This window comes from Manis pentadactyla, chromosome 2 (genome assembly GCF_030020395.1).
Source record: "Manis pentadactyla isolate mManPen7 chromosome 2, mManPen7.hap1, whole genome shotgun sequence".
In the NCBI taxonomy this organism is placed as follows: domain Eukaryota; kingdom Metazoa; phylum Chordata; class Mammalia; order Pholidota; family Manidae; genus Manis; species Manis pentadactyla.
Genome location: NC_080020.1, coordinates 123,524,410 through 123,542,840, shown reverse-complemented (window position 1 = coordinate 123,542,840; position 18,431 = coordinate 123,524,410). Strand labels below are relative to the sequence as shown.

The 18,431-nt window shown below is 37.0% G+C and overlaps 1 protein-coding gene across 2 annotated transcripts in view; it reads right to left on the bottom strand.

Annotated features, from left to right (window-relative positions):
• CDH12 (cadherin 12) overlaps positions 1-17,865 on the bottom strand; it is a 996,051-nt gene extending 978,186 nt beyond the window's left edge. For both annotated transcript variants that reach the window (XM_036896727.2, XM_036896726.2), the window contains exon 1: positions 15,749-17,865. The gene's annotated coding sequence lies outside the window, so the exon portion shown is untranslated. The remainder of the gene's footprint in view (positions 1-15,748) is intronic.
• Positions 17,866-18,431: the final 566 nt, after the last annotated feature.

The following is an 18,431-nucleotide window of genomic DNA, read 5'->3' as shown; positions in this document are numbered from 1 at the left end:
TAGTGCTGTAAGAGGGCAAATGTAGATGATCAGGTGTGTACCTATAGACTAAGTATTAATCCAAGCTAGACAAGGGCAACAAAACATCCACAGATGCAGAAGATTTCTCTCAAAACAGGGGGGGTGAGATTCTAAGCCTCACCTCTGTTGATCCTGAGGGAGTAAATTTTAAAGAAAAAGAAAGCTATGTGAACTAACAAACAATTGTGGTAATTTATTTTAGGCTCAAGTGATTATTCAAAGACACAGTAAATAAACACCTTGGTTCTCTGCTACAAATCCACTGTGATCCTCTTATAGGTGGTTCTAGAAACTGCCAGTGACCACGTAACTGAGAAACAATCCCTAGTAGTGGGCATGCCCACATGGATTGTTTCCTGGGAAATTCAAGATTATGACTGATCCAGAACTACTGCACTCATTTTCTTAAGTTCCATATCTGAACTTCTTTAGCTGCAATGGAGTTATCATTTCATGTGATATGTGAATTAGAGGCTGAAGAAGAATACTGTACCAAGTCCCATGTAGACAGGACTTTGTTGTTTTTTACTGCTATATACATAGCTCTTAGAACAGGGTCTGGCATATATTAGATCACTAAATAAATGTTCATTAAAGGAACAAAATGAAAAATAATAAAATGTTCTTGGGACATCAGATTCAATACTAAATAATCTTAAATACATGAGGATCAAATCTCAAAATTTCAAGGATATTATTAGGCCTTCCATACTGCTGCCATATGTCAGATAAACATTCTATATTACACATAAATATAAGTGAGAGTACCAATAGGTTGTTGACATTTTAGTATGCAAAAATGTTATTATGAAGAGAGAAGTAAAAGATCACATCATATTTATCCATGTACATTCTAGATAAATTATAGCTTTGAACATTTGATCACATACTGCTTTTCATAACTATTTAATGTACACTAGAGTAAAAAATAGCCTGATTAAATACAATAAGCTATAAAATGGTAACTATAATTTATATGGACACTGTACTTAAATGTTGAACCATAGGATTATCATGTGAGGGGGAAGCCTAATTTCATTATTTCCTTTGTGTGGAAGTTAAACCTAGTTTAAAGAGGTGTGTTTGGACATAGGAGTGATAAGGAATACACCAGCAGCATTGTGCTATATCAGCTTAGTAAAGCTGGGAATATATTTCTATAGATTCCCCTTCCAGATGGTTGCTGATGAGAACTGACCATAAGTATGGTTTGGAAGACAGTGGTAGAGCAACTACTACTCTTAAAGATACTGTACACAGATAATTTGATGGACAGAGGCAGATAAGTGGGCCCAATGGCCCTTGCTCTGTCTATTCTCCCATTAGCTCTTATTCTTGATGGCTGGCCATGCTGATGCACAGAAACCTCAGGCCCACCCACCCGTATTTTCTTGGCTGCTCACCTGCAGAGGTAGTTGCTCAGGTGAGGCAATAGCTTCTTGTAGACCTCTGCATGAGCACTGTGTCATGACCTACCACCTCAGCGGCCCTACATGCTTGGATTCCCAGATTTCCTTGCCAGCAGTGATTGCTCCAACTGCACCTAATGCTTCCATCCGAACACACAGAAGTTTTTCTGATTCCAGTTGCCCCGCTCCCAGATGTCAGATCCCCAGCTTACCCTCAATTGTGCAAATTCATTCTAAAAATTAATCCCTTTTCTCATGAAATTTAGAGTTTGTTTGCTCTGCTTCCATGATCAAAGCCCAATATACACTGACCAAAATAGTAATTCTAACAATATTTAAATAACAGTAGCAACACCTTCCTTAGATGGAATACTCGTGTCCCTCAAAATTCTTATGTGGAAATTCTAACCCCTGGTAGATGATATTAGGGTGTGGGGCCTTTAGAAGGTGATTAGGTCATGAAGGTGGAGCCCCATGACTGGGATTAGTGCCCTTATTAGGGACCCCAGAGGACTCTCTCCCCTTGTACCACAAGAAGACAACGAGAAGAATGCTGTCCATGAAGCAGGAAGTGTGGCCCTTCCCAGACACTGGATCTGCCAGCACCCTGACCTTGGACTTCTAGCCTCTACAACTGTTTGTTGTTTAAGAATAACAAATAAAAGTTTGCTGTTTAAGCTATCCAGATTATGGAATATTTTTATGGTAGCCTAAAAGACTAAGGGAGAATTTACCTAAAGGTAACAGACATTTTGTAAAGTGGGTATTTTAGTCTTTTATGAAAGTTTTCCATTTAAAATTTATTTTTGTTGTTTCTATGTTAACATAATATTGTTTACTAAATATATTTGGTATTTTCTTTGATTGTTTCTTATTTCTCTTGTTTTCTTGGTGTATCCAAATTCTTTGTGTGACAAGTTAGAAAAATTAAAGGGTTGCATATACTAAAATATTTATAAGTAGAATATTCACATAAATGAATTTACAATTCATATAAATGGGAATAATTCTTACATTTCATAAGCAGTATTTAAATTTTCCTGTCCCTCCCTGTCTCCCCATCTCTCTTTTCTCTAGATGTGCATGTGTATCTGTATGTATATTCTTGTGTATAGTTTACACTTGAACTGACTTATACCACTGGGAACTTATAATTCTCTTTAAGTCAATGTTAGTAACAAACACACAGACACATAAGTAAACACTTGTTTGCACACATGTGCTTGTACATGCACACCTACATTTTCACCTTGGTTTGTATGTGGATGAACAATTAAAAGCTAAAGCATAAAATACATGAATTTTAGATGCAAAAAGAGTGGCAGGGAGAGAGACTTTGTACCTTGTTTATTCTTCACTGACATTTAAAAGGAATCTTCAGAAACATGTTAAAACTTTGACTTCAATTCATCAAGTGCAACTGAAATCACAAAATTACATTCACACACAAACAAACCAGAACAAACTAAGCAGTGCAGATGCTTCATTTTGTTCTAAAATTCAACATTTCTCATTATAAGCAAATGTGTAAGATGATTTACAGATTTTCTTTTCCCTTAAAAAAAATGTGAGTACGTGTGCCCATGCTAATATATGCTCATGTACGTTTATAACATACAAAAGTCACACAAGAAATCTGGAGTAATTTGGTCATTCATCTGTTTATATATACACAGTGCATTTCCTATGTGCTTGTCTGCCAGACACTACTCTCATCTGCTGAGATATATCAGCACACAAGATGTAATGATCTCTGTTCTCCAAGTGCTTACAGTACAAAGCAAAGGTGGAAATAAATAATAAACATAACATGGAAGAGGATGTAGAGCTGAGTAAAAGGGGTCTTACTGCCTGAGAGTTTTGTACAATTTGCACTATTAAATAGAATAGTCACCACAGACCTCACAGAGAAGAGGCAACTTGCACAGACACTTGACGGCAGCTAGCCAAGTAAGTGTCTGATAAACAGAATTCCAGCCAGAGGGAACGGCTAGCTAAGGTGGAAGTAAGCCTCGGAAGTTCCAGGAAAAGAGTTGTACCAGCAGAATAAGCAAGGGGAAGAATGCAGGGGAAATAGATCAGAAATAAACTGAGGCGACACAGATCATACAGATCTTGGCATTTCCTCTGAGGTAAACAGAGAGCCTGAGGTAAACAGAGAGCCATCAGCTGATTTTTCAACAGCAGGCTGACATGATCTAACATGTTTTCCAAGGGTGACCTTGCTGCTGAGACTACTCTTTGGAGGGCTAGAAGCAAGGAAATGAGTTAGGAGGCCATTATAGTAATTCAGGTAAGCAATTATTACAACTAGAATCATGGTGAGAACAGTCAGACTACTGAGAATTGCTAGGATTCTACATACAGTTAGAAGTAGACAGGATTTCCTGTCAGATTAGATACAGAACATGAGAGAAACAGAGGATGTAAAGAGTTTGATAAATTTTAGCTTGAACAACCAAAAGGATAAAAGTTACATGGCAAAATTTGAAAATCAAATATATTTATGAGTGAAGACCAACAGTTCATTTTGGACATGTGAATTTAAGATGTCTATTGGTATCAAAGGGTATCATACACCAAGTAAGCAATTGGGTATAGGAGATTAGATTTTGGGAGATCTGAGCTGGACATATATATTTGGGAGCTGTCAACATATGGTGTTTAAAATTATGAACTTGGATTATATCACTATGTGTGTGGGTGTAGATAGACAGGAGAAAACCAAAGCTGCTTCAATATTAAGGGGAGAAGAGAAGAAACCAGCAAATAAAACTGAGAAGGGATTGTTAGTGAGAAAAAATATTAAACTAAAGGTGTGTGGGCATCTTGGAATTCAAGTTTTAAAAACTGTGGTAAAAAGAGAGAAGTTATCTGCACCAAATAATCATTAAATATATTGAAGACAGAACAGTTTTCTATATATTCATGTATTTATGAGTTGGCAGAAAAGTTTCTGGAAGAATACATAGGAAACTGCTGGTGTGAGCAGTTCTCCTGAAGTGCAATAACAGGTGAGTAGGAAGGGAAATGAAGATTTCAGTTCAACACACTCAGCAGTAACTGATTTCTTTGCCATGAACACAAACTTATTATAAAATATGAAAAAGACCTAAACAAGAAAAATTACAATCTCATCTAGGTGACAAAATACATCATGACAACTGCTGAAAACACCAAATAGGTTCTATTTCAAAAGCAAAAATTTTTAAAAGCACCAGTCCTCAAAATATGGAACTGTAATGTAATCCCAAACTCTTAGTCATTATTTGGATTAAACATCACCTCCAAATGGCTTCTTTTACAATGTAAATGTATACCCTGAGATAGATAATGTTAAATACATAATCTCAGAAGTATTTTAAATGGCAGATGACTAAAATTATTGTATGTACATAAACAGCTAAAAAAAAGCTGTATGCAACATAAGACAGAAATGAACATTTTATGACTCTGAGAACACAGATGAAGACAGGTTGTAGAGCTCAGGAGGAGGACTGTGTAATTCAATATACAAGGCTGTTGGGGAAATACATGGCCCCTTTGAGTTTTTCACAAGGGAGCACTGAAATGCCATTGATCATTATGAAGGCTGAGAATAGTCAGGGACCAGAGCTAAGGTCAACTAACTTGCAATCAAGAATTAACTAATGATCCATTGTCTTTACAGGCCAAGAGAACATGGTGAGTCAGGAATAAGGTACGACATCTCTAGAATGGTAAATTACAAGGTAAGAGGTCACCCCAAAAGGGAAGAAATTCCATAATAAAAATGGAAATGTTAAATAACCTGGAATTTTTGGTATAGAAGAAGAAAAAAATGTTGAAATATTTCAAGAAATAAAGAAATGATGGGAAATAGAGACTATAAGAGGTCTTGATACTTTTGTAATTACTAGAACTCTGCAAACTGATTTCTGTCTGGGTGAAAGCCACAGTTTTCTAAATGCATTTTGAGTACTGAGTAATAATCCAAAAGAAAAGTAAGGAAATGCCTTCATACATTTTGTAATGTTTTTACTTTCCTATAATTTCTATCAGAGAATGATGGGTATATTTTTTGTTTGCTTATTTTTGTAAAGGGAATTTTGGCTCTAAATTTTCAGCTTAAAATTTTCCTCTTACTTTCAGGAGCTTGAAACTTTCCTTGGCATTAAAGAATGGAAGGATAAATGCATTTACAAAAATTAGTTTAGTAACCATTAATGAAAATATCTTGGCTTTGCATTAATGTTATTAATCAAAGCCTTGTAATGGGGAAGCAAAATATGATAATTTTTCAGGGTAGTTCTCTGCAAATCCACAATACTGGGGAATTTTTCCCAAGTCTATTTGTAAAAACACATATAATTTGCTAGTTCTCCATGATAACATGAACTAATGGACCATCTTTAAATAAATTCACTTAGAGATCCAGAATATGGCACATGATCTCTTCTTCTCCAATGCTGTAAAATTAGCATCAAACACAGAAGAATTCCCCATTCTTCACCTCCCCCATGGCTGTCATCTCTACAGAGTAAATCATAAAGAATAAATGAAGTTGTTTTCCTCCTGTCATTTATATTTCATATAGCTTTCTCTATAGTGTGGAAGTATTTCATTTTTAGGAAGGATTAATGCCAAAGGGTTTATTGCCTTCCGTCAGAAACATTTAGCTAGCTTTGGAGAAGCCACTTTTAACATTTGCGTGCATGCACACCTGCACCCATGGGTTATAAACCTGAAATGGAAGGGCATCACAAAGGGGCTTTGAAAGACATTTAAAATATATTTCCAGTGAATTTTCCTTCATTTTCAAGATTTCTTAGCACAAACAGGTACCACTAAAGAGACTATATAGAATTAACAGAAAAAAGACATGGAAAGGAACCAATGACCATGTACGATTACAAAACAGATTTTTGACTCCTTGATATGACATTTCTAATTGATGTGACTTATTTTTAATTACAGATGGACTCGATTTTCTACTAGTCTGGTCTCTCCGCATGTCTGTGTTTACATACACAAGGGAGCAAAGGTATGTGGTAAATGTGAATATAATTTTAAGGATGCTTAACTGAGTGGGAGACGGTGGGGAGACAGAGTGAATGTCTTCCTTTCTGATCACAAAGATGCCCGGATGAACACTGCCGAATACGCAGCTGGTAGTCTCATGCCTTAGATGAAATTTCATACTCTTGGGAAAAATAGTAATTCATCTGCAGTTGTCAGGCATAAAGCTTCATGGACTTGCATAGTAAGGTTTCCTGTAGTGACTTGGAAGTCTACAGGAACAAGGAAAGGGGCCTGACTCATTATTTGGATGTGATAACATAACCCACATGAATGTTAGGAGATAATGGACAACTTAGCTCACTGCAAATCAAACAGCTCCACGATCCATCATTAACCTAAGTGAGCCTTCGCTTTATTGAAGTAGCCCTCTAAATGAACAGGTCACAGCCTGTTTGAAAGCTCAGAGATTTGTTAATGTTCCAAGGCCTTAAGAGTCTATTAGATCAGATGGCCTGAGCATGTACAAAATTGTAGGCACTTCGGATAGCTAACATGCTTTGGTGTGTGTGTATAAATATTTTAAAGAATATTCTTTGAAATTCGGTTTAAACTGGGCATACTGCATTTGTGACATTATCCTGCATAAATGTGCACATGTGTCAAGTTGAAAGGAAAAGAACTCTGTAGAGAGATACTCCACAAGAGGAAATAAGTTTCCACTCTAAGCTGACTTTCATAATGCAATTAACTCCATTAGAGAGAATGGAATTTTGAATACTGTTCAAATTAAGGCAGTGCAGTCAGAAACAGCAGCAATTCTGGAAGAATTAGAATGCCCTTCTGAAGAGAGCTACTGAATTAAGCCTTGGAGGGTTTGAAGATTAAGGTGTTTAATTGTTACTTTAGGAGCTCTGGACTTTGCACAGACACAAGTCCAGGTGCTAATACTGATTTTCCTCTGTTCTCTTCAGATAACAAAACTGAATCTAAGAGCCAATTAAGACAAATCTTTAAAGGCCTTTTCTCCCTTTTTAGTGTATCCTGTGAGGTTTATTTTAATTGTAGACACAATGGGGAATCACACATTATACACAGTGAGACAGTATTGAATCGAGTTGAAAAGATAACTAGTAGTCCAGTTATTCTTTCTTAAGATTAAAACCATTTTTGTTTTGTAGGCGGACCCTCAAATTCCCTTAATAATCTTAACAGATCACTGTTTCAGTATCAAAGAGTAATGCAAATGGCATTATGAGTTAATAATTACTATACACACAGTCCAAGTTATATGTTACAGATAAACATAATACTATAAAAAGCCACATAATTCCCAAGTATGTCTCACTCCCTTCCCTAAAGGTTACCAAACAACATATTATCAATGAGTAAATCACTCAAACTCCTTTTATGTGCATGTGTATGTTTAAGTGAATGCATGTGCCCACATCCATTCTTTCATTCATTCATTTGTTCATTTATTCATTCACCAAACAAATACTTATTGAGGGCTCCTCTGTGCCAAGCACTACTTCAGGTCTTCCCTCCTGGGGTGTGCATTTTTTTTTTGAAAACAGACAATATAATACAGTTATTACATAAGCTGAAGCAGGTCCCATTGAAAGAAAATTAAATAGGGATAAAGGTAAAGAAAATTCTTCTGGGGTAGGAAGTGCTATTTACAAATAGTGTAGCTCTGAAGTAAGGATATTTAAACCAAGATCCATAAGTTGGGTGAGTGCAAAGTCCCTGTGGCAGGAGCAACCTCATCATAAGGAAGAAAATGGAGGTGCTAAGCCAAATACTGGCTTTAAATCATGGGAAGTACTTTGACAGCAATGTTGAAGAGTTTACATCTGGACAGAATGCAATGAATGTGGGGGTGGAAGCGCTGGATAAAGCCAGCAGCAGAAAGACCAGTTTGGAGACAGACAATAATGGATGGATCTAAGGAAACTGATGGAGATAAGAAGTGACTGGTTTAAAGATATATGTAGGCAATGAAGTCATAAAGCCAGCAGATGCAATACTGGCACTGATTGTGGAGAGAAGGGAAGAATGAAAGTCCTCAGAGTTGACCCTAAAATTGTAAGAAATTAAATAAGTAATTTTGTACTTTACTGGGATGAAGAGTAGAGAAATGAGTATATACAGGTTGTGGTAAGAAGGGGCAGAAATCAAGAGTTTGGTTTTTAAAAAGTTGTGTTGTGGACGGAATGGTACCCACCCCTCAAATTCAGGAGCCACATATGTTGACTCGCTAGTCCCAGTGCGGTGCCGTTTGGAGACAGTGTGATGCCGTTTGGAGACAGGGCCACTGGAAGGTACTAAGGGTTAGATGAGGTCATTAGAATGGAGTCCTCATGACGGCATTAGTGCTCTCAAGAGGAGACACCAGAGCTTGCTCACTCTCTCCCTCCATGCCAGTGCCCAGAACTCATGTGAGTACACAGAGAAAAGACAGCTGTCTACAAACCGGGAATAAAGCAAGAACTTCACCAGCAAGCACCTTAATATTAGACTTCCTCTAGAACTGGGAGAAAATTAATTTCTGTCATTAAGTCACTTGGTCTTTGATATTTAGTTCTGGCAGCCCAAGCCGACTAATACAGATGTGCAAGTGGACATACTGAGTAGGCATCCTAAGATTGGAGTCCGATGCTCAGCACAGGGGGTGGAGACAAAGATAGAGATTTGGAAAGAAGCATTCAGGTGACATTTAAAGCTGTGCTACTGGAAAGGATTACTCTTCAGTGAGTTTCTAGATAAATTAGTAGGACCTAGGAATGGGTCCTAGGATACCCTGACAGTTTTTATTTATAGAAAGACAGAGAACTCAAATAAAGGAGAATGAGAAGGGGTCAGTGTGAAAGCAATAAAATCAGAAGACAATGACAAGTGCAAGAAAATATTTCTGTGTAAAATAATCTGAGTATTGGAATTGCTGGATTTTCAGTTTTGATGGATGATGCCAAACTGCCCTCCAAAAAGTTTCCGCATTTTACAGTTCAACCAAAGCTCTATGAAATGGATCTGTGCTTATGTAATAGTTTCATATTTTGAAGATACCTGATTTTATTTTTGTTTTTCAGAAATAACACCTGTTTGACAATATCATTATCTGGAGGTGTGTGTGATCTTCTGGGCTGGAGATCCCATGACTATATTTTCATTTCCCTCCTCACTGGTGTCATAATAGGAGGTGTGGGGAAGTTCGGGTTCCTATGGCCAAGATCCTCACTGAACTTAAACCACCTGATGATGTAACTGGCCTGTTGCTGGGCTACCGCTTCCACACCTTTAGGCAATAAGCTATTATTGTGCTATATAGAGAGCTCGACACAATGCTCTGGGAGAAGGCAGAGACACTAGTGCTTCACCTAAGGCCGGGAGAACAAGCCAGGTAATAAACCCTTTCACCCCAAAGAACATTTTGCTGTTGACCTTTTTGGTCACTTTGAATCCATAGTGAACTTACCTGGGGCTGAAACCCATTGGCAAGACAGGAGGCATATAAAATTCCTTGTTAAATAAACATGAAATGTTGAGATTTGAATGTACTATGGAATAAATATGTCATTAACACTTCTGTTAAAATTTATTTTTATATTTAGTTTATACAGGAATTTGCTGTTAGATTACTTGACACAACTCTAAATATGGTTGCAACAACTAAGATTTTAATACTGACTTTCTTCTAGGTTAGGATTTCATAGTGCTGACCCTCTAGCAGGAAGTTTAGCACAAATACTAGATACTGATTAAGATAACTAGATATCTCACTATGAGATATCCTTCTGCTTCAGGAAAGTGTTCTTGGCTTCCCATTCTTGACTATATGAACATATAACATAGAACCTTGCCAAGCACTTACTTTTCACTCTTCACTCACTATCCCGTTGCAAGGAAGAGTACAGTTTCAGTGAAATCTTGCTTTTAAATCTGCCTCAGGTCACAACCTTTGGAGTAGTGGCTGCCCTTCATGGAAACAAATATTGACTCACAAAGTTGTAGAAGGACATATCATTTGGATTTAGTGTTATTTGCTCACTACTTCAAGCAGTCCCATATTCTCTCCTCAGAAATAGTTTTAAATACATCATAACATTTAGCACTAATGAGAGCATCCCAATATTTTTTTCCATTGGCAGAACAGTCTATTAATTTCCTCTAGTTCTCAACATTTGGCAAGCATTTGGATCTCTCTCAATTAAATTTAAAACTATTGCTTTGGATAAATTAATTATCATTTATAAATTAATCACATTTTGGTTGATTATTTCCTAATAATCCTTTTTAACATTCAAGATATTATTTTAATACATGTCAAAATCTCAGCTAAAATTATTTGCTATGTGCCTTTTGATTACTGTTTCACCTGCATTATTAAAGTTAATGACATATTCTAATTGTATCTTCCACCTCTGCCCTGGATATTGTAAATTTTCATCTTCTCTCTGTTGCTTTGAAGTCCTGGGAGCTTCTCGGGTGAAATCTGAAATTATCACCCATACCTGCGACACAAGGAGAGACCAACAAAAGAGGCAGCCCACTCCAGATTTAATAAACAAAGTGGCAGATTTAATAAACGGGAATTCACAGACTAAGCTTGTCTTGGGTGGCTACAAAGCTGTGGATCTCTGCATTCACCCGCTAAAACCTTAAAAGTTTATATAGATGACTTAACTGGGCTCAGTCACATATTCAGTTCAGTCTCATAACACCTTATTTCCTCAAGGCTATGTCGTTGAATAGCTCCCGGTGTGGGAATGGTGGGCAGAGTGTACATTCCAAGGACAGGAGAGGGGGTGAGGAGCCTCTGATTGCCTGGGTCCAGCCTAAGATCTTTAGGAGGTCACAACCTCTAGAAGACCTCTTCCAACACTCTAAGACCTTGATCCATCATTTTCCTTTCTATTGATTTGTCTCATCTAGTCACATACTGAAATGTCTAAAAAAAAGAAGTCCCACAACCTTTCCTTGACTCTGTACTTTACCTCTAGCTACCTCCAGTTCTCCTCTTCTCTTGACTTCTAAGTCTTTTGAAGCATAGTGGTTAATGTGTCATCACAATCTAAGCTTCACTGATCCCTTAAACTACCTCTCGACTGAAAGCATTCTTGCCAGGAGTAAGTAATTTGGGGTTTTTGTTGCTGTTTTTTTTTTTAAGATAAGTAACATAAAGACCAATTCCATCCCAACACAACAGGTAAATTTCAGCACAGAACAACTCCTGGCCACAACGTTTTCATCGAACCCAGTAGTCCAGCTCTGTAGTTAATGTCTACAATTCAAACTCGTCATAGTCATGGAAGTGTAAAGGAGAAACACCTGGGTATTGCCTATGCAGTAATGTGACACTAAATCGAGAAAAGAAACCACCCATCAAAAAGTTAAGCAACTCGCCCCAAAGTATCCACAAAAAATTCTCAAAATTTGTACTTAAACGATTTTCTTGACTCCCCTGCTTTGATCTTTCCACATGATCATACAGATAATGAATCAGGATTCTCATCTTTGCATGGAGAAAAACATTTTTTGCATAATAATTTTCAAACAATAGGAATCACAGCATCTACTGATTCTATGGTACACTCTAGATGTGATTGATCATACTTGTAACTAGCATCCTACTTTGTGATAAATTTCTGTTCCCTACCTATGCCCCCATGTTTAATTATTTCTTTGGCACTTGGAGCTAAGAATGCATCAGCCAGTCATTTGAATATGTAGATTTAGAAGTGGATATATAAGTCCTGCATTTCTCTAATGAGTATCTGTGTATAAATTGGGGCCTCACCTTCTTCACACAAATATGAATGAGATGTATACATTTTTGAAACAATTTTACATTGTTCAAATAACATCCCTTATAGTCAAGGTGATATAAATCCATTTACAGATAATAACTTAGATATGCACAGAGCAAGGGTTATGAAAAAAAAATACTGTAGCGAAAAAAAACCGAAGCACACTGAAGATTTATTGTATCCCTTAATACCATGAGCTATGATAGACTGATATGAACCTGAATGAAACTAATTTTATAAAAAGAATAAACATAGGGCCTGTTTCAATAGTTCAATACATGCTTATTAAATTAAGTGATAATTAATAATGGAATAATTTGAATGAATAAATTCTTGAACATTTATCTAGGACCTCACAAAAAAGTAGACTAATATATGAAGTTCATCTGTCATTTGATTTTCAAGTCATAACTTCCCTTTAGTTTTTTCTAAAAACGTTACATACTGCATATTATTAGTCATTTCATCATGTGATGCTTAAAAATAACTTTGAGTAACCACTATTGATATTCAACACAGGTGTCATTATTCACATTCACACATGCACACACACACATTTTCCTTTTAAAATTTGGTGATGATATATCACCCTTTTAGCATAGTAACTCAGAGAGAAAAAAAAAAAAAGCAATTACCTTAAAGCCAAAATTCAAAATGCTTTTAAAAGCTTTAAGAATGTAAATTGTTCAATGACCATGGATTAGTAAAGTAAAAGGTAAGTTCCCAGGAAAAAATCACAAATTTTCATTCCTTATTTAGTAATTATTTAATAATTAATTCAATAATTCCTTAATAATTACTTTTCACAATATTAGTTGAGCTATTTATAAAAATAAAACTATTTGTTAGACAGGAAGGGTGAACTAATTCCCACATATATCTTAATATAAATAGAATCACAAAGGAGTGCCACTTATAAGTAAAATGTTATCTATTGATGTGGTAATGTTGACAGCATAACACAGGACACAATTACTTTAAAAACAGCTTTAATTTGTTTAAAGACTAAAGGAATAGTTATCTTACCTTAAAGGAGACATCTGTAATTACACTTCTCCTTTGGAAGTATGAAGAAATTTATGACAGTATCTACTAGTAGGTCATTATTACACAAGTCCTTTAGATTTTATATTTTTACATGAAAACATGGCTCTTTGAAGGGAACCATCATTCTACACATCTTCCTATCACAATTGTTAGACTGATTTAATGATATGACATTTAAATGGCATTGGTGTGAAAACACAGTAATATTTCACATTTCATGTAAGAGCAGTTTAAGTTATTTGCAGTTCTCTTTCATGAGCAAGATTGATTTGATGCTCATCGCAGTGCTCTTAGAGGTAGGAATGACAGATCCTCTTACCAACCACAAAATGATAAAAGATCGATTGAGTCCAACCAGTATCACAGATTATTACATGAAATACTCTGCTGAAATGATGCAAAAGATGCTCTATCCAAGATCAGTGCTCCGTCCTTAATAAATGCAGTCCCATTAAGGCATAAGCATGTCACGTGAGGCATTAACAGAGATTTTATTTTTCCTATAAACTAAGCACTGCTTTTGCTGTGATAAGAACTTAATGTGTATCATCCCACATGTAGAACAAATGACACCTTCCTCTCATAATAATTCAGCTCTCTTTGTGGGAATTATCTAAAGTGATTACATCACTTAGCAGGTCAGTGGAAGGAACGAGGTCTGGTAGGAAAAAAAAAAACAATCTTGGCTTGAAAACTTCCCCCGGCTGCTTGAAAATGGTACACAGCAGTAGAAGTTAAGAATCCAGAAACTAGAGATTTGCTGAACACAACAGAAAAGAAAATGGGATTTTTGTTTTATGGGGAAAGGGCTTAACACTGGTGGGGCTAAACTTGGAAGTTAGTCTTTGAAGCAAGAGCTATTAGTTAAGGGGAAAATACATTATATTCTGGAATTGGATTTTTAAATTAATATGGAACCTCTTTTTACTCCAGTAGTTTCTATGCAGGTGGAGGAATGGTCATTTACCTTGTCACTGAACAAGCTAATGTGCTGGTGAAATTAGTTAAGTGGAAGCTCCTTCTCTGTGCGTGGCTATGTTCTTAAGCATTCCAAAACAATTTGTCAATCAACTGCTTACAGCTTGGGAAAAGTAACCAGCTGCCTTTCAGTTCTGAAGAGACCTCCTGGAATCATGGAAATAGTTACAATAAAAACCTCTTCAGTTAAATTCCTTTAGGACTTAATAATGAAGACATATAAGTTAAAGTGATTCTCAAATTGGTTAGGATAATTTCATGAATAATAATGCCATTAAATGATGAGGTTCAGTATTTCTGGACAGGCTGTGTGTCTGGGAATTATTTTATAAATCTTAAAACTGGTCAGGTGTGCTGAAAAGATCATGTGAACTAATACCTGGTTAGCCAGGCTGGATTTTCATGTTTCAGTCATATATACTGTATGGTAAATACATTTTCAGGACCTACTTTAATTTTTTTCCTCTCAGTATGTAAGGTAATTTTCTAGCTGAGCAGTTTGTGAATGAGCTTCAAAATACCTGATGAGAAATTGAAAATCATGAAATGGTCAGAGAACCAGCCGAAAGTATGTCAGTCCCCTCTCCAGAGGAGTACAAACAAATACGTGTATGAGACCAAGCACTCTGAACTACAGAGGTTCTTAGCCACTGTGATTTCCATGTAGAAAGAGACAAATAACGATGTCTAAAAAGAAGAAAATATTTTGTGAAGTGCTGAAGGTCTCTTTGAAAAATGATTTGCTTGCATGTCTTATCCTGTACATATTTCTTACTTTTTGAATCTATCACCAAAATGAGTAATACCCTTAAGATAATTTTGAAATGCATATTATATAACCCACAGCAGATCTGGTAATCTGTATCTCTCCCATTTGTCCCAAATTAGTTTTGTGGTACGAAACTCAACTACATACTGAGAGACTAGCTATTAAAGCATTTAAATAGTTCTACAGTTGTACTTAATAAAAAATGAAGTTTTAAAATGTACAGGTCTTAATAAACACCATTGGAGAAGGGGATGGAGGTGTATTTTAACAAAAAATCAATAGAAACGGGTAATTACAAATGCTGTTTGCAAATAATGCATTAGTTATTTTGCCATAAAAAAATAGATTTCAATAAAGCCATTTATAAAATAACCAATTGAACACCTGGCATACTGAATTATTTTCAATTGAAAATGTAGCCATGCTAAAGTAAGGTACAATAGCGGTTCCAATATTTCTTTCTTTCCCCTTTTAATTTAACCTCTCGCTCTTAAGACTGGGGACTTATTTAGAACTTACCGAAGTTTCCTCCAGCAAAACCACGCACCAATTCCTAATTCAGATGCCAGATCTGTGTGCAGCCTCCTTCAGCCTCTGACTACGCTAGGCAACACTTTATTAATCATGTATGAATTTCTGTGCGTGTTCCCCTGAAGCGATCACACACGATGCAATCCCAGGCCAAAAAAAAAAAAAAAAAAAATAGGAAGCTTTACCTGGTGGCAGAAACGGCAGCTGCAAGAGCAGCGGCAGAAACGGCAGCTGCAGGATGCACAGCCCAGCCTGGCGCCGAAGGTGAGACCCTTCCTTCTCTCGCGCGCGCTCTCGGTCCCTTTTTTCCTTCTAAATCACTGTTGCAGCAAACTGCCTTGCATTCTGTCCCCTTTCATGCACAGAGGGTTCTCCAAGCCAGGCAGCCCGCAGACACCACTTTCTTCCTGGAAGAGGCTGCCTCTCTTCTCAGAAACGCTTGGACCCCTAGCTGTGGCTCCTCCACGTTTACCCTTCAGATCAATAAAGCTCGCGGAGCGGTTGGGGCTCCACCGCAGCGACGAGCGGCCGGCCAATGGGGGCCCAGCCCTCCCTCCCCGCCCTCAAAACAAAACGCGGCGTGCCTTGGACACCGCACCGAGTTGTGAAAAGTAATTGAACCCTGTATTTGAAATGTATCTTATTTGTTCTTTCTTCCCCCCTAGCGTTCGTTGTATAATGCTTTGAATGAATCGGACTCCATAGCTCTCAGAACGCGCATTAAAAAGCTGAGGGAAGGGGGGCGGATTCGGAGCTGAGAAAGTGAACCCCTGGCTTAGTTTGCACCTGGAGCATACGCGTTTCAGGGCTTGAGGTGTCAAGGTTGAGCTGGAGGACTTCTGATAACAGAGACACAACGATTAGCTGGCAGGCGAAAGGCGTGGGTTCTAGTCCCCACTCCACTATTTAGCTTGATTCTTTTATCTTGTGGAAGAGGAAAAAAACATGCATTTCACCTGCAAGTTGTCTCATTCGCTAAACGTTCTCTCAACAAGAATCAGCTCAGAATTAGGCGATGACCTTATCCAAGAAATTTCTACGAATTCATTCTGAACTTCGTCCAGATTCTATGAAGAAGTGTTCAGAGTATATGAGGTAGTTTAGTGTGTTTCACTTTGGCATGTTTATGTATTGTAAGGCTTTTTTATTAAGATTAACTTCTTTAAGGGATTTGTTAGTGATTACTTGCAACGTTATAGAATATTCTGATGATAAAAAAATAACAAAAAGTAACTAATTACTTCCTCCCAAATCCCAAAACTACAGTGCATGTTTTTCCCATGATGATCTTTACATTTCTGTGGTTTCACAATCTGGGGGGCAGTCTCCTGGTTGAAATTCAAACCTGCCCCCCTCCCACACACAGAAGGGCAAGGAAAGGTTAAAGAGAGAGGCAACTGTTCCAAATTGGTAGGTGGTAGTTTTAATAAGCAAGGGGATTTACAGAAAGAGTTTGTCTTGGATGGCTGCAAGATGAGTAGATTCCCACAGATGGCTACCACAATCTTACAAGCATATATAGAGGCCTTAATGGAGGTCAGTCACCTATATGGTCTACATGTTTTCAATTACAAAATACTCTTTCAAGGCTGTTTCCTTGTAGTATGGGAACAATCCTAACATACATTCCAAGGATAGGGGAGGGCAATACAGAGCCTCTAACTGCCTGTCCAGCTCGTGGATTAACCTGTAGTCATGGCCTCTCAGTGAACCCCCCCAACAATTTTACCACTGAAGTGTTAAGTATTGAATAAAAATTTGCCTAAACAAGTTCATCGAGAATAATTTAACTTTCTATCCAAGAATCTAAGTCACTTTATGATTTCTGTGTCTAGAATGCAGCAATTTGGGGGATAATTATTTAATCTGAGTATGTTAAAAATCTTAAGAGCACAGAATTTCTTGGCAGTTTTAGAAATATAAATACCAAAAAGATTGGCAGCTCAAACAACTGCACAATAAGAATGTCTTTTCAATGTCACTGTTGAATAAGAATAAAATTAATGTATCTCTCTGAAATCTTTTTGTTCATTGAAGTAATACAAATGGGTTGATGCATTTGGTGTAGCCAAGCTTTGTGTGTCCTGACAAGTTGAAATAGCTTAGGGAGACTTGACAAACAAAACAATTTTGTTACCTGTCCATCATGTGAAGGAAGCCTCGGGAAGTGTAGTATTTACAGCACTGTATGCCATGTCACTATAGAAAGGGGAAAGCTAACTCTATTGTAACTCACTCATGTAGCCAATAAAATTTTATTTAGGGCATTCTACAGCTAAGTGTACTCACCCAGCTTTTGTGAAGAAAGAAATATGCTGATGAAATGAAAATGATAAACATTGCTCTTGTGATTGTAAATTTTATTTTACAATTGTGTAAATTTTATAATCATATAAAAATTCTTAATTTTATAATAGAATGTATACATTTATTTGAATTCATTTGTTGACCACAAATAACAACTCTTGAATACAAAATAATGTCTTTGTTCTGTAGGTCAGCGGTTTTCAGTGTGGGTACCAGTAGTACATGAATCACCTGGGAACTTATTGCAAATGCAAATTCTCAAGTCATTTGCCATTCCTACTGAATCAGAACCCCTGAGAGTGCTATCCAGAAATCTATGCTTTAATAGCCCTTCACGTGATTCCAACGTGCGTTCGAGTTTGAGAGTCACTGCTCTAAGGAAGGCGTCTATGCCCTACTGCAGCAGACCTTCACCTTCTTGTGTAAAGTTTTATTGAAGCATAGTTACACCCTGTCTTGCCAATGGGTTTCAGCCCTGGGCAAGTTCACTATGGATTCAGGGTGACCAAAGAAATGACAGTAAAATGTTCTTGGGGTGAAAGAGTTATGCCCAATTTTATT